This window comes from Microtus pennsylvanicus, chromosome 12 (genome assembly GCF_037038515.1).
Source record: "Microtus pennsylvanicus isolate mMicPen1 chromosome 12, mMicPen1.hap1, whole genome shotgun sequence".
Taxonomy (NCBI): Eukaryota; Metazoa; Chordata; class Mammalia; order Rodentia; family Cricetidae; genus Microtus; species Microtus pennsylvanicus.
Genome location: NC_134590.1, coordinates 88,858,280 through 88,875,430, shown reverse-complemented (window position 1 = coordinate 88,875,430; position 17,151 = coordinate 88,858,280). Strand labels below are relative to the sequence as shown.

General features: G+C 43.6%; 1 protein-coding gene and 1 pseudogene across 1 annotated transcript in view; one reads left to right on the top strand and one right to left on the bottom strand.

Moving 5' to 3' along the window:
• Nucleotides 1-17,151, top strand: part of Asb3 (ankyrin repeat and SOCS box containing 3) — a 391,624-nt gene that overhangs the window by 354,841 nt on the left and 19,632 nt on the right. The gene's annotated exons all lie outside the window — the stretch shown is intronic.
• On the bottom strand, nt 15,905-16,182 carry LOC142832458 (large ribosomal subunit protein eL43-like; annotated as a pseudogene).

The window sequence follows — 17,151 nt, the reverse complement described above, 5'->3', positions numbered from 1 at the left end:
TGGAACCAGAGGGTCCAGATGCTTCCTGGTCTATCTTTAGGTTACACACACACACACACACACACACACACACTTCAACAAAGAAACATGAGGAGTTAATTGTAAAAACAGGAAACTTTAGACCAGACTGAGGTCTGCAGGAACTTATTTGAAAACCTCACAATTTGCCATTCTTTAGTTTAACAGCAGCCTTAGAAATGCTCTATAATATCTCAAGAGTGCAATCAGGAAACTCCTCTGTCTGGCAGAGGAGGGACGGTGCATTATGCACCGTTTAAGAGTCTCTGAATTACAACGTCTGGACAATTAAATTCAAAATTTTTCTATCCTCCTTTCAGTTAGGAAGATATTTGTAAAGACTTCTTTAATGTTCTTCAGTTTTGTATTTTGAAGATGTGTTTCCATCTATCCTTTCTCAAAATAGTAAATCTAACAGGAAAAGACATGAGAAAAACACTCCATCTGGTTAGAGCCTAAGTTACTTGACCAGGCCTCTTCACTACACACGGTTGGAGTGCGCCATTGAGAAGTCATTACAGAAAGGTCCATCCTACATATTATAACTGAGTCCCCACCACATTCTACACATCTATAACACAAGCTGTATACCAGGAGCTCCCCTACCCACCACAACCAGTGTGTATTTTGATGGATACTACAGGAAGTAACAGACTTGCCTCCAACCAACCTCCTTGGGGACAAATATTTTAAGTACAGATTTGGAGAAATGACCACATCTATAAACAGTAAAACGGTACTGTTATTTAACACCCCCTACAGAGTAGAAGTATCTGAAATGTCCGTTGAAAAGGGAATATAAGAACCGAACCCAACTCTATTGTAAATAAACAGTGTAAAGTAGTGAGAGGCGCTACGTCCTGGGTGAACCTAGAGTGCTGTGTTAAGTGAGAAGCCGGGCACAAAGGACAACATAGTGTATGAGTCCCTTTATGCAAATGCTCATAAGACAAAGCACTGTAGAGTCCCACAGAAGATTAGTGTCTGCCCAGGGCTGGAAAGGGGGTGTCTAAGAGGGCAGGTACACGGTTTCTTCTGAGAAAATTAAATATCAGAAAATCGATTTCATTAATAGACATATAACTGTGTAAGTATGTTTAAAAGTCACTGGATTATAGACCTTAAATGAGTTAATTGTGTAGGATATAAACTATATCTCAATACAGTTTTCCAAAACAGAATAAGTCATTGCCTCCTGAAAAGAATGTTTCTATCAGCAGCATACCCACCCTCAAGTTTGGCATGGTAGCTACGTCTGTAGTCTCCATTGCCTGAGTGGTTAAAGCAGCGAGATCACTTAAGTCCAAAAGTGAGTTTATGGCAATCTTGGGTAGCCTATTGTGACCTGCCAAAGAAAGAAAGAGAGGAAGTGATCAAGAGATAGGGAGGGGAGAGAGAGCGAGAAGAAATAGGGAGAGGGAGGACAGAAGAAAGGCAGAAGGACAGGGAAAGGAAGAGGAGAAATCTGATCTCTCATAGACTTTTCCAAGAGCCTCTCGGTGGAAGAAACAAGTTTTCAGGCTCAACTAATAACATATGTGTGATACGGTCATAACTATCCAACACAGTGTTGAAGGAGAAAGATCAAAATCAACCACACTGTCTAACTTCTTTGGGCATAGTTCTCTCGGGTGTAAAGAGGGGGTACTGTTTTCATACCATGCTGTACATCTGCCTAGACCAAGGAATTGATCGCTAAAACAAGAAATGACAGAGAAGAAAGGAGGGGTCCTTCTTTCCATCAGGTATCAGCTGTTCTTCCCCAAAGCCCCAATTCTGTGCTCCAAAGTGAACCGTCTCCGATTCAGTATAATATTCCACGCACCGGTGCCATGACACCCGCTTCAGACTGCCTGTCAGCCAGGCAAACTCCTATCCATCCTCTGAGATTCAACTGTCACCTCTTCATGACAGTCAATGTCACCTCTTCTACCACAGGCAAATGGAGCACTCACCTTTTGTGGCTACATGGTAAGTAATCCCCAATTTATATCTGTAACTTGCTCTGAATGGCACATGCCCTTCTCCTGAGTGACTCTGCTTTGCTTGTCTGTGCCTCCTGAGTCTAGAGTCACCCTCTCAGTGATGGGCACCTCAATTAGTAGAGCAAAGCATCTTCTCTCAATTCAGCTGACAAGTTTAAATTCCCAATAATTAGCCTGAGGCCAGAAGATCATCAAATCAATACCAGACTGCTACATAGCAAGGCCCAGACTCTCCTGGGTTATACAGCAAAACCTTATCCCTCCCCCCACACAAAAAAAAACGAAAACAAAATACTTGAGACAATCCACTAAAAATGAAGAAAAACTTATTTTTGTTCATAAGCTCAGAGGCTTCAGTCTATAGTTGGTTCGTTCTATTGTTCTGAGGCCTTAGTGGGGGAGAACAAAAAAAAACTGATCGCCTCAGGGCTAGGCACAAAAACAGGGAAAGGAAGTCCCCAGGGCACCATAGCCCCTCCTAGGGCACAGGACCTTGCTTTTTCCCATAAGATCTCATTGCCTAAAGGTTCTGATCTTTCTCTATTTAAAACTTATTAATTTTACAAGGCGCATGTCCTTAATCCCAGGACCCCAGAGGCAGAGGCAGGCAGATTTCTATGAGTTTAAGGCCAGCCTGATCTACAGAGTGAGTTACATGCCTTAGTGAAACCGTGTCTCAAACCCTCCCTATCCCAGCCTCTCAAAAAAAAAACAAACCTTTTATTTTGTGTTAGGAGTAGATGTACCTTCAATGGTGTGTGTGTGTGTGTGTGTGTGTGTGTGTGTGTGTGTCAGGGATAACTTGTAGAAGTGGGTTCTCCCTTCCACCACACGAGTCCATGAGCTAGAATTTAAGTTGGGAGCCTTGTCTGAAGGCACCCTCACCTGCTGATCCCTCTCACGGGCCCTAGGTTTTAAAAGCAGCATACACTGGAAGTGTGAATGAGTGTGGGTGTGGAAGTGTGCATGAGTGTGGGTGTGGAAGTGTGCATGAGTGTGGGTGTGGAAATGTGCATAAGTGTGGTGTGAGGAAGTGTGCATGAGTGTGGGTGTGTGGAAGTGTGCATGAGTGTGGGTGTGGAAGTGTGCATGAGTGTGGGTGTGAGGAAGTGTGCATGAGTGTGGATGTGCCCTGCTGTGTGCATGAGTGTGGGTGTGGAAGTGTGAATGAGTGTGGGTGTGGAAGTGTGCATGAGTGTGGGTGAGGAAGTGTGCATGAGTGTGGGTGTGGAAGTGTGCATGAGTGTGGGTGTAGAAGTGTGCATGAGTGTGGGTATGTGGAAGTGTGCATGAGTGTGGGTGTGGAAGTGTGCATGAGTGTGGGTGGGGAAGTGTGCATGAGTGTGGGTGTGAGGAAGTGTGCATGAGTGTGGGTGTGGAAGTGTGCATGAGTGTGGTGTGAGGAAGTGTGCAAGAGTGTGGGTGTGGGGAAGTGTGCATGAGTGTGGGTGTGGAAGTGTGCATGAGTGTGGTGTGAGGAAGTGTGCATGAGTGTGGGTGTGGGGAAGTGTGCATGAGTGTGGGTGTGGAAGTGTGCATGAGTGTGGGTGTGGAAGTGTGCATGAGTGTGGGTGTAGAAGTGTGCATGAGTATGGGTGAGGAAGTGTGCATGAGTGTGGGTGTAGAAGTGTGCATGAGTGTGGGTGTGGAAGTGTGCATGAGTGTGGGTGTGTGGAAGTGTGCATGAGTGTGGGTGTGGAAGTGTGCATGAGTGTGGGTGTGAGGAAGTGTGCATGAGTGTGGATGTGCCCTGCTGTGTGCATGAGTGTGGGTGTGGAAGTGTGAATGAGTGTGGGTGTGGAAGTGTGCATGAGTGTGGGTGAGGAAGTGTGCATGAGTGTGGGTGTGGAAGTGTGCATGAGTGTGGGTGTGGAAGTGTGCATGAGTGTGGGTGTGGAAGTGTGCATGAGTGTGGGTGTAGAAGTGTGCATGAGTGTGGGTGTGGGGAAGTGTGCATGAGTGTGGGTGTGGAAGTGTGCATGAGTGTGGGTGGGGAAGTGTGCATGAGTGTGGGTGTGAGGAAGTGTGCATGAGTGTGGGTGTGGAAGTGTGCATGAGTGTGGGTGTGGAAGTGTGCATGAGTGTGGGTGTGGAAGTGTGCATGAGTGTGGTGTGAGGAAGTGTGCATGAGTGTGGGTGTGGGGAAGTGTGCATGAGTGTGGGTGTGGGGAAGTGTGCATGAGTGTGGGCGTGGAAGTGTGCATGAGTGTGGTGTGAGGAAGTGTGCATGAGTGTGGGTGTGGGGAAGTGTGCATGAGTGTGGGTGTGGAAGTGTGCATGAGTGTGGGTGTGGAAGTGTGCATGAGTGTGGGTGTGAGGAAGTGTGCATGAGTGTGGGTGTGGAAGTGTGCATGAGTGTGGGTGTAGAAGTGTGCATGAGTGTGGGTATGTGGAAGTGTGCATGAGTGTGGGTGTGGAAGTGTGCATGAGTGTGGATGTGCCCTGCTGTGTGCATTAGTGTGGGTGTGGAAGTGTGCATGAGTGTGGGTGTGGAAGTGTGCATGAGTGTGGGTGTGGAAGTGTGCATGAGTGTGGGTGTGGAAGTTGCATGAGTGTGGGTCTGGAAGTGTGCATGAGTGTGGGTGTGGAAGTGTGCATGAGTGTCGGTGTGGAAGTGTGCATGAGTGTGGGTGTGTGGAAGAGTGCATGAGTGTGGGTGTGTGGAAGTGTGCATGAGTGTGGGTGTGGAAGTGTGCATGAGTGTGGGTGTGGAAGTGTGCATGAGTGTGGGTGTGGAAGTGTGCATGTGTGTGGGTGTGGAAGTGTGCATGAGTGTGGGTGTGCCCTGCTGTGTGCATGCAGTAGTCAGAGGACAACTTGCAGTAGTTCTTTCCTTCCTCTCGTGAGTCCCAGGAATCAAACTCAAGTCATCAATCATGGTGGCAGGTGATTTCACCCACCAAGTTATCTTCCCAGCTCCTTGTGAACAAATTTTAAAATATCCTATGTAAATTCCAACAGTCATATTAAATTTAAATAGTAAGTCTTTAAAAAAGGCCAAAATGCACTCTGAGTTTAAAGTACAAGTGGAAGAGGACTGTGTTGTTCCTAATTTCTGGCTGGCTTTCTTGTCTGCGGGTTAGAGGGTAAAGACATTACACGGGGAAGAAAACACAGACACGCGGAGGTCCCATGTGGGTGCACTTTTAATGGGGGAGGGGTAACAACGGGCAGGTACAGGTGTGCTGACACGACAGGAAAGGCGGGGGGGGGGAGAGAGAGAGAGAGAGAGAGAGAGAGAGAGAGAGAGAGAGAGAGAGAGAGAGAGAGAGAGAGAGAGAGAGAGAGAGAGAGAGAGAGAGAGAGACGGCTCGTGGTGGCCCTCGCTTTTTAACGGGGAATGCAAAGGCTTCTGGGAATATGTCCGTAGTCCAGGAGAATGCTGTAGTTCCGCAAAGGAACAACAGACTGTGTATTTGCCAGTGCACCCTGACTTTCTCTGTGGTCACTTCCTACTATGAGCATGCGTGTGAGACAAATGTATTGGCTGTAAAGACACAGAGAGGACTGAGTCTAAGTAAGGAGAAAAGAAGTGACAAGAAGATCATTCAGTCGGTTCAGAGGTTTGTAACCTTCTCTGTAAAGGCCATATGTAAATATTTGAGACTCTGTGGTCCGTAGGCCTATGTCCTGGCTGTTTGGCTCTGTCACTGCAACACAAAGAGTAGGAATAGCTAAACTCTATACAAGGAGAGGCGGTGGGTCGAGGTTTGGTTCCCAAGAAAGAGTTTGTCAATCTCTAACTTATTTGAATGCTTAAATGCAAAGAAAATAAACAGAGTTGACAATTCCCTAGCTTACTAGTTCGCTTTCCAAACAAGTAAATTAACCTTCAATATTGTGTATTTCCCAGAGCTACACGAGTTGCGTAGAAGCTGAATTCCATGCCTCAAGCGCTTCAGATACAGTTTAAACAACTTTCAGTTTCCAGTCCCATTATCACTGGTATTAGTTTTCTCATGACAGGAGGAAACTACCTGGCAGAAACAAATTAAAGGAAGAAAGATTTATTTAGGCTACATCTAAGAAGGACTATAGGTCACAGTGTGTCGGGGGTTGGTCAGGAAACCAACAGGTGTTCATGCTTCCTCCTTTTCCCCTTTTATTCCGTTTGGGACCCCAATACCAGGATCCTGTTATCCACAATCAAGGTGGATTGTCCCTCCTAGTTAAAGCTTTGGAAACACACCCAGAGGTGACTGCAAGCCCAGCAATGGTGGCAATGAAGATGCGACATCATACTTTTCCCTTAGTGCATAAAGGCTCTCCCCCTGCTCCCCCCCCCATCTCTTTGGGCTCTATTTGGAACTGCAGGGACTATTCAAGGTGTTTAGCCAAGGAGAATTTAATAAAAGCATATTTTAGGGAGATGTGGGAATGCTAGTGAGACACTTACCCAGTAATGAGCGACAGTGGGAAACTTCTTTACCTAAGTCTGAGGGAACAAGAGCAAGAAACTGTTACTAGAACCCTGAAACCGCTGGTGGCCTAGAAAAGGGGCCCCTGGACTGGAGTTGCACCCAGAAAGCATGGAACCACTCTAATTATGACCTGAGACCAAGCAAATAGCCCAGTCTTTCTGTACGTACATTTCTCACCGTGCTTCCCTGTGGCTATCAGGGGCTCTGTGCTTGTCAGTGTGTGCTTACCTGCCCTCTGGGAAGCATAGAGGAAGACACTGCAGACAGTGCAGTTGGCAGAGATCAGTTTATGGACACAGACAGCAGGCAATGGGATGAAAATCTCCAAGAAAAGACTATAGAGCATGGAACTGCCCAATATAACTTTGGGTAACAACCAGAGCCGGGTCTACAGATTTCCTGACATACCAAGTGTCTCAGCTTCTCAAATTAACAGAGGTTTAAATTTGTTTTTAAAAATATTTCCTTGTTTTTATTTTTTATGGGAATGAGTGTTTTACCTCAATGTGTATCTGTGAACCACGTGCCTGTGAACCTGGTGCCTATAAGTTCAGAAGAGGGCATTGGGTCCCCTGGAACTGGAATTATTGTTGCCTGTGAACCACTATGTAGGTGCTGGGAATCAGATTCAGGTCCTCTGCAAGACTGGCCAGTGTTCTTAATTGACGAGCCATCTCTCCGGCTTGCAGAAGCTTAACCGTTGGTAGACTATCATGAAGAAACAGAGGGAGCTGATTTGGATGTTAACAGCTCAATGTCTGGTATATCATTTTATGTCTGCAATCTTTAATGCACAGTAGTGACTAACTTTGTTCCGAAACACGGTCTCACCACATAGCCATGCTGGCCTTGAACTCAAGGCTCTGCCTGTTTCTGCCACGCCTGGGTTGGAATTAAAATGTGCACCTCCATATCCAGTTTAACTTATTTTTTATAGACAAATATTCAGGAACAATATCCTTTAGTATCTCATTCATAGTTTTGTGTCATATTTGCTACAATGAACAATTTTTGTAGCTTTTGTTTGGATAATTTTTAAGTAGCACAAAATATAATTTATAAAGAGATATTGTTTGAAAATGAAAATAACAAAGTAAGGTTAATTTGAGTGTGGAGTACATTGCTAGTGATTCTCTTCCATGTGTCTCCACATTCAGCAAAAACCAGCTACTCAGTGAGAATGTATACCCATTCCCTGTAATAAAAAATCAGTAAGAAATTGGAATTTATATCTTCTACTGATGTTTAAAAAAACTTTTAAAATGTGTATAGCTATTTTGCCTGCATTTATGCCCGTGAACCATTAGCATGCCTGGTGGTTCTGGCAGATGCCAGAAAAGGGTGTTGAATTCCCTGGGACTGGAGTTACAGATAGTTGTGAACCTTCGTGCTGATGCTGGGAATTGAACACCAGTCCCAACACTGGCTCTTCCTCTGGAGGACTGGTGGAGGAAGAGCCTGTGTTCCTAGCGACTGATCCATATCTCCAGTCTCTCCTTTACTTACGTTTCATAAACCTCAATCAGTCTCTTCAAAGTTATGAAGCAATATAGTAGGTAGCTGATATTGACTGAGATAGTAGACAACCTCTCCAGCAAATTTACTTATTTTTTTCTAATCATCAAGTAAATCTGTTCTTCGAAGTATATCATTCACGAGAGGGTTTTATTTCTAAATGAGGAAGAAAAAAATTTATGAGCAAATTTTACTTTTTGTGGATGTATACAAACCTCTTGTGAAGAAGTATAGTACACAGGCTGCCGGGTTCTGCACTGAGTATACTTTGACTCCAGAGGCTGCCTAAAATGTTAACTTTAAATCTCATCACCTTCCTTTTAGTTTAAGCTATGTGATAGCATATCATCAATACCGTGCTGGCCACAGATATGCTCTTCAGCGTGGCTGTTGTGAATTAGTCAATGAGTTATCTCAGTCTCTTTTGTTTACTAAGGGCCTAGCTAACGTACAGTTGAAAACACACACACACACACACACACACACACACAAACGCACACACTCACATGACAAGGGTCAGAAGGACAATGGCCACATTTTTTCCTGGAGCACAAATGCAAAAGCTTTTTCCTCTTACTCAATTTGCAAAAGGCATATCAGATTACATAGGACTGGCAAAATCAACATGATTCTTTTTGTAAGAATAAACCCTGCCAAACTAATTTCTTTTCTTCTTTCTTTTTTAACCAGCTGCAAACGTGGCAGATGGTAGAGCGGCAAGCACCTTGAGAAAATATCATCTGTGTCTGCTTTTCTATATATCATGTGTTTTTCGACATTCCATGTGATCCTGTCTGAGGTGAAATCGTGAAAGGAATGCTTCCCTCTCTCCTCACTGCACCCTGGAAAGCTAACTTCAGCAGATCCGTCTCACCGAGACTGGAGCTGGTTATTAAATAGACTGAGCACACACACTTTATAGATCATCTCCGTCTTGGGAGAGGCAGGAAAGTAGAAACCCACCTGGTTTACAAATCAAATGACATGATGTTACTCAGATTTCTGAAAAACTCCAAGCAACCTGAGATCGTGTATCTACGCTGAAGCACCACCATCTTCTAGAATACTGGCCACTAAGTCGCAAGGAAATTAAAATTTGCCAAGAAGTTCCAAGGAGTCTAAAAGCAATCTTTATAGTAAGAATCATTTGCTGTTTCCAGAACCCATAGAAGCACATCCACAGACCTCAGTATGACACCAGTCTAGCGTGTAGCCAGGGTGTCTGGACAGTCCGAGGGCCATCCTGTTCAGCTTCTTTTCTTGTTCACTCTCTGCACACACAAGATGAGTATTTACTGTAAGGCAGACTCCAGGCACAGACAGTGTAAGATTAGCACACTTCCTTTTTGACACGTGAGCCATCAAGGAACGTGCTGTGTGCCCTTGAGGGGCTAGCAAGGTTCACTTTCAGTGAGAAAGTCAAGACAAGCATCACGGTCAAGCCATCCTTCAAATGAAAAACCAGTGTGTGATTGGGGAAGGGTAACATGGAGAATTTCAGGTGAGAGAGAGAGAGAGAGAGAGAGAGAGAGAGAGAGAGAGAGAGAGAGAGAGAGAGGAAGCATAGAAGAGCGTAGTGGTGCACCGAGGGACCCTGAATGGCTTCACGTGGCTAAAAAAGAACATGTAGCTGCAAGACTGGACAATGGTGAGAAATGAAAGTTGGAGTTTATTGAAGAAGAATGTCAAATGTCCTGACTTTATCCTGCTGGGTGTGACTTGAGGATGGTGCTGCACCCCTACAATTCCAGAACTCAGCAGATGGAGGAACGGGGATCAAGGAGTTGAGGCTAGCCTCAACTATGTGTTGAACTTAATGACAGCCCAGGCTAAGTGAGATGCTGTCTCAAAAATCAAGACAGGGCTGAAAAGATGGCTCCGTGCCTAATAGCCCTGGCTGCTTTTAGAGAGCCCAGGTTCAATTCCCAGCTCTGGCATAGCGCTCTTGTACTTCTGTATTCCTAATTCCAGGATCTGAGGTCCTCTTCTGGCCTCCATGTGCACTGCACACACAAAGTGCACAAACACACATAAAATAATAAAATTAAATTAAAAATAAATGTTTAAAACAAGCAAGCAAAAATGGGAGAGTAAGACACAGAAGGATGAGACAGAGAGAGACAGTGCAAAGGGGTTTTTAAGGGTGAGACTGCAGGGAAAGCAGACAGGAAGTCCTCCTGCTAAAGCTACAGTTTGAACTGCGCCTTTAGTTTCTTTGTGGAAGATCAATGCTGCCTGTCTTGAAATTTTGTGAGATGGGGGGCTCTGAGCACTTCAGTATCTCCAACAACTTGCTCATGATGCTTTCTGGTGGCAGAAAGTAAATCACTATCAAGAGCATCATTCCACATTTTATATTCTCAGGTGTTTAGATTTCCCTAAAATAATGTTTGTTACATTGGTAGTGTGAAGACACATGCATTATGCGTGATCTTATGTGCATAGCTCTGCAAGATATTGACTTATTCTTTCTACATTATTACCTGCTCCACATAGCTTGATTCCTCCTCCTCTTCCATCCCCCTTCCTTCTTCCCTCCCTACTTTCCTCCCTCCCTCTCTCCCTCCCTTCCTTCCTTCCTTTCTTCCTTCCTTCCTTCCCTCCTTCCTTCCTTTCTTCCTTCTTTCTTGAGCAGGGACTTTTAGTAACCCAGACTGTCTTGGAACTCATGGCAATCCTTCTGCCTCAAACTCATGAGTGCTGGGGTTATAGACATGAGCCACCATGCCTGTATTTTGATCCTACTTTAAAATCAAACTCTTTTGAAAAATCTACTAAAACTGTGTCTATAATATAATATAATATAATATAATATAATATAATACAAAAAAATTTTGAAACAGTATTTCTCCGTGTAACCCTGGCTTTCTTGGACTAACTCTGAAGGCCAGGCTGACCTCAAAGTCATAGAGATCAACTTGTCTCTGCCCCCCAAGTGCTGGGATTAAAGGTGTGCACCACCACCACGTGGATAAAAAAATTCAATAAGTATAGAAGAACAAAATTTAAAAGTATCATTTGTGTGGTAGTCACAAAAACGAACATATTTGGTACGAAACACAAGCAAAACTTCTTACATCTACATCTGGAATTTTTTTCTTTCTCTTAATGAGACAGTCTGCTGACCTCGAACTTGCCATTAGGCAAGTGTGGACTTCTCCTCCTCCTGTGTCTATCCCAGGAGTGCTGGGCTACAGACACTCAATATAAATAAAATCAACAAAATTATAAATTTTTTAGATAAGCTGAGTTTTACACATATATCTGGCATAGGAAAATCAGATATTACAGATAAATATAAAAATGACCAGAGAAAGAAAAAATATTATACCTATAATCCCATCTACATAGGTGATTCTGAATAGTGTGTTTCTGTCACTCTGGGCTCACAACCACACATGCACACGTATACACAGACATTCATGCATATGATAAGCGTACAGACTGGATGAATCACTTTTTTCACATTTAACAATATACCAGGGCGGTATATATGCATCAATAACTAAGCTTTGAGAACATAAAATTGAATTAGATGGGTACTGCTTTTAAGTATAATTTTATATTGTTGCTTCCTACTTTTTTTAAATTTTGATGGTATATTAACAAACATCTCTTCAACTCTGGACTCTCACCATTGCTTATTTATTTATTTACTTATTATTTATTTATTTATCGCCTCCCCTCCTCCCACTTGCTTATTGCTCTCCTCCATTGCTTATTTCTTTATGATAAATTCCCAGAAGTAGATTTTTGAGACAAATGTCAAGGACATTTTAAAATTAAAACATTATGTTCCTTTTTTGCATATCTACAAATTCATGTATGCTTATTGTGGTGGTTTTAATAGGTGTGGCCCCCATAGACTCAAGGATTTGAATGCTTGACTTATAGGGAGTGGCACTAATTGGAGACGTGGCCTTGTGGGAGTAGGTAAGGTGAGAGAGCAAATTGACACTTTACAAGACTGTTTATACCAGCCTACATGAAAATCACACTTCACATACAGTAATTTTACTACTCGGGAGGTACTCAAAAGAAATATATTCCTATGTATGGCCAAGACGCGAGTGTGTAGGAGTGTCCATGTGGTATTTTTTTTTATAAAATTTTCAAACTTGCAATGCAAATGTCTTCCAAACTAAGATGGATAAATAGGAATAGACATGAGACTGAGCCATGAGATGGCTTAGCTGGCAAAGCAGTGGCTGTCTAGGCCTGAAGACCTGAGTTCCATTTCTGTGGTATTTGAACAAAATGTCCCCCACGGTTTCATATGTCACCAGGGAGTGGAGCTGTTTGAGAAGAGTTAGGAGGTGTGGTCTTGTTGGAGGAGCAGTGCCACTGGGGGTGGGCTTTGAGGTTCCAGAAGCTCTGGCTAGGCCCAATGTCTCCTCAGCTCATGTTCCAGCACCGTGCCTGGTATGCTTGCTGCCATGAATCATACTATAATTACCATGGACTAAACCTCTGATACTGCAATCAAGCTCCCGATTAAATGCTTTCTTTTTTCTTTTTTATTTTTTTATTAAATTTATTTGTTTATCAAGGATTTCTGCCTCCTCCCTGCCACTGCCTCCCATTTCCCTCCCCCTCCCCCGATCAAGTCCCCCTCCCTCATCTGCTTGAAGAGCAATCAGGGTTCCCTGACCTGTGGGAAGTCCAAGACACTTAAGGTCATGCTCAACTTCCTTAGCGATCAGGGAAATGCAAATCAAGACAACTTTAAGATACCATCTTACACCTGTCAGAATGGCTAAAATAAAAAACACAAATGATAGCATTTGCTGGAGAGGTTGTGGAGAAAGGGGTACACTCACCCAATGCTGGTGGGAATGCAACCACTCTGGAAAGCAGTGTGGCGGTTTCTCAGGAAATTCGGGATCAACCTACCCCTGGATCCAGCAATACCACTCTTGGGAATATACCCAAGAGAGGCCCTATCATACAACAAAAGTATATGCTCAACTATGTTCATAGCAGCATTGTTTGTAATAGCCAGAATCTGGAAACAACCTAGATGCCCTTCAACGGAAGAATGGATGAAGGTGGAATATATACATATTAGAGTAAATGCTTTCTTTTATGAGTTGCCTTGGTCACAGTGTCTCTTCACAGTAATAGAAGAGTAATTAAGATAAACAGTACGTGCTTTTGGCCACTCAGCCGTCTCTCCAGCCCTATGCTGTATACAGTTTAAAAATAACCTCCAGTGGTATAATAATGAAATAAGCAGTTGTACAGCATCAGAAAGAAATACTAAAGAACTCTCGAGATGAAGATCTCCAGGAATGAACATAGGCTGATTTTATGAACTATTGTTACCTGGGAAGAGCAAGCAAGGTGCAAAAGAATATTTATAGAATGATACGCTCTATGTAAGAAAATTAGTAAATACTTGGATATGTGTTGAATGAAAATGGCTCTCTGAGGGCAATAGGCTCTCAGGGAGTGGCACTATTAGAAGGTGTGGCCTTGTTGGATGAAGTATGCCACTGGGTGTGGGCTTTGAAGTTTCAAATGGTCAAGCCAGGCCCAGTGTAGCATTCTCTTGTCCTGCTGCCTGAGGACCCGGATGTAGAAACTCTCAGCTACTCCTCTAATACACTTGCCTGCATGCCACTATGCTTCCTGCCACGGCAATAATGGGCTAAACCTCTGAACTGTAAGCCAGCCCTGACTAAATGCTTTCCTTTATAAGAATTCTTGAGGTCATGGTGCCTCTTCACAGCAATAAAAACCCTAAGAAATTATATTTATTTCTTGTTCAAGAAGAAGGAAGAGGAGAAAAAGAAAAATGAATGGGAAGAAAGTGGAAGCCAGAAACAGGTGATGGTTATTATCTTAGTCTGGGCTACTATAAAAATTAGCACAAACTCAGTAGATTGTGATCAATGGAAGTTTTCTTTCCCTCCAAGTTCCAGAGGTTACAACCGAAAGCTCCAGTACGGTGGGGTCTGGTGAGGACTCCTGGGTTCCAAACCGTCAACTTTTCATTTTCTCCACAGGTAAAGAGCAAGAAGAAGCAAGCTCTTGATAGAAAGTGTAGGTAAGTGATGGAGACCTGGCCTGGCACAGGTGAGGGCAGTCTCATCCACTCCACTGAAAAAAGGCAAGCTTTCCTGGCTCTGCTGCCATTCATGAGGGTTATGACCATATCTCAGCCTAGCTTCCTGCCCAGAGCCTTATCTCCTAAAAGAGACTAAAGTTTCAACGACAAAGAGATATGTCATCTAATTGTGTGCTTTTCCCCCATCATTTAAAATTTTCCATTCTATGAAGCTTTATTTTCAAGTGTGTGTTTTTCTGATCTAGAAGTTTTGGGAATTTACTCAGAGCAAAAAGATACACAGATGCATGTACATTGGAGAATATAAAAGGATGTTCCTAGCAATGTAGTCTTGTGCATAAAATGAGCTAGAAATCATGTAAAGATTAGAAAGCAGAGTTCTGTGGATTATTGTGGTACGTTGCACTCATTACCGTACAGTTATTTAAACTAATCTGCATATATCATCATGCAAAATTTTCACAAAATAACTTTTGTTAATTGAAACTCTTCATTTGCAACTAGCAGAAAGTGGCCTGATCTGGTGTGACAGTGACTACATGATCACTCCTCTGCCTCACACTCATGGTGTTGGGACTGGAGCATCTAAGTCCTTAAGTTCTTAGAGTCATGTCTACATCCCTATACCCCTTCCAGCTCTGAAGACAAGGATTTGCAGCTGCTTCCTGTATTTGCTACTTCTGTGGTGCTGTTTTGGCTCATCAGTTGCCAAATTCAAATGTTTAATGTGGACTGTGAAGTAGATCTTAGACTACCTGTCTCATGAGCACAAAGCCCTTGGGTTCAAGCCTCTCCCAGCACTGCAGGAAAAATGAAGTGTCTTGTGGGATCCCAGGGCACTGGCCCTTCAGGCAGGCACCATGTTAAAAACATGATCAGCAAACAGGAACCTGGGAAGTGCCTCCTCCTGTCTTATCCCCACTCTTCCACTTGATCCTCATCTCTTACGTTGGAACGAATTCTGCTGTTCAGGCCAGTCATAAGGTTACGACTAATTCAGCTTTGACAATCTGAACTTTCTTTCACTGGGGAGAAAAGATCACTGCCAATAAGTATCTTATGGTTCCAATGTCAAACTTCTGGTAGAAAGAATTTGACATGTAAAGTTTGGGTCACATGTCTCTGTGTGATCTGATTTTCTTTGACCAGGCATGAAGGGGTACATGTCTGGAGCCTGCTTTAAAGAGAGGAAACAAGCAGAGTCACTATGCAATGAGCCAACTGCCCCCCCAAAGGACTTTTTTTTTTTTTGGTTTTTCGAGACAGGGTTTCTCAGTGGCTTCGGAGCCTATCCTGGAACTAGCTCTTGTTGACCAGGCTGGCCTCGAACTCACAGAGATCTGCCTGCCTCTGCCTCTTTGAGTGTTGGGATTAAATGCCTGTACCACCACCGCCCGGCTAAGGATCTATTTTAGTTAGGATTTCTACTGCTGTGAAGAGATACCATGGTCACGGCAACTCTTATAAGGAAAGCATTTAGTTGATGGCTTACAGTTTCAGAGGTTCAGTACAATCTCATCATGACAGGGAGCATGGCAGCCTGCAGACAGATGTGGTGATGGAGTAGTAGCTGAGAGCCCCACATCTCCTAGGCAACAGGAAGTAGACTGAGACACGGGGTGATATTCTGAGCATAGGAAACCTCAAAGCCTGTCCCTCCAGTGACACAATTCCTCTACAAGGCCATACCCACTCCAACAAAGCCATACCTCCTAATTAAAAGTGGCACTCCCTATGGGATTATGAGGGCCAATTCCATTCAAACCACCACAGGACCTATTTGAGCGGACACAAAAAAAGACCCAGCAGTACAACTGTATTTCTTTGTTGTTGTTGTTGCTGTTATGTAAATTAACCCATTTATTACAGGCAAGTCTCAAATGGTAGCACTTCTTCTACTGATCTTTCAGTTTCTTCTGTCTTCTGGTGGAGACTTCACTGTGACAGCAGACATGGTGTTGTAGGTCCAGGTCCAGCCAGCCACTGTTTTCATGCAGGGACCACAGTGCCAGATGTCAAAGGTTCATCTCTCCATCTTGATCTTGCCACAGAAGGAGCAAGAGGACCTAGCGCATGAGCTGAAGTTAATTTTCTTCACCATTTCCCAGAAGGAAGCACCATGGTGGGTCCCATATTTCCCAGTGACCCCAACATTCTTGGTGCATTTAGCCATGTCACGGAACCTAAGCCCAAGCCCAGAGATAACTGTGTTTTTCTTTTTCAAAAAAAGATTGATTGATTTATTATGTATATAATATTCTGCCTCCATGTATGCCCGCATGCCAGAGGAGGGTGCCAGATCTCATTACACATAGCTGTGAGTCACCATGTGGGTGCTGGAATTGAACTCAGGACCTCTGGAAGTGCAGCCAGTGCTCTTAACCACTGAGCCATCTCTCCAGTCCCGCACAACTGCATTTCTTTAAAACAAGGAAAACCAAAGCTCCAGATAAAATATGCCCATTGCTAATCCTGCAGTAGAGACTTTTGTGATATGTATTCAGAGGCTGTGTGAGTGGAATATATTTTATTTTCAACTGCATTATGAAGAAGTCTCAGACAGGCACAAATAGTACAAAGAATTCTCTAGTCTTCACTCAGTGTCCCTGATTATTAAATTACATATCACAATAAAACAATATGATAAACAGAAAAAGTAGTGGTCAGCTAACCTACAGGCTGCATTTGAATCTTGTCGACTATCACACTGTGTCATCTTGTTTCCTGGCCGGTATGCTACCCAGAGTCATACAGTGCATTTCCTGACTTGTCTCTGTGGACTATTTAACCCGGGGCAGCTTCTTAACCTTTCTTTGTCTCTCATAACCCGATGCATCGGCAGAGCACATGCCAGTGATTCTGTAGAAAGGACTTCATTTGGGTTCTGCCTGACTTTTCCCTATGACTAAAACCAGCTCTAATGCTTTGGCAGTATTGGAGAAATGGGATTTTTTTTATAGTGTTAACATATCTCCTCAGAAGGGAACTGGAATAGAAAGAGCAAAGCAGTAAAGCTGTTGAGAAACTGGGGAGAGCCTTCTCCACTAAGTGACTGTAGGTAATGTCACAGCAGGAAGTTGTCCTTCCACATGCAGGAAGCAGAGCGAGCAAACAGGAAGTGGGATGGGGCTATACGTTCTCA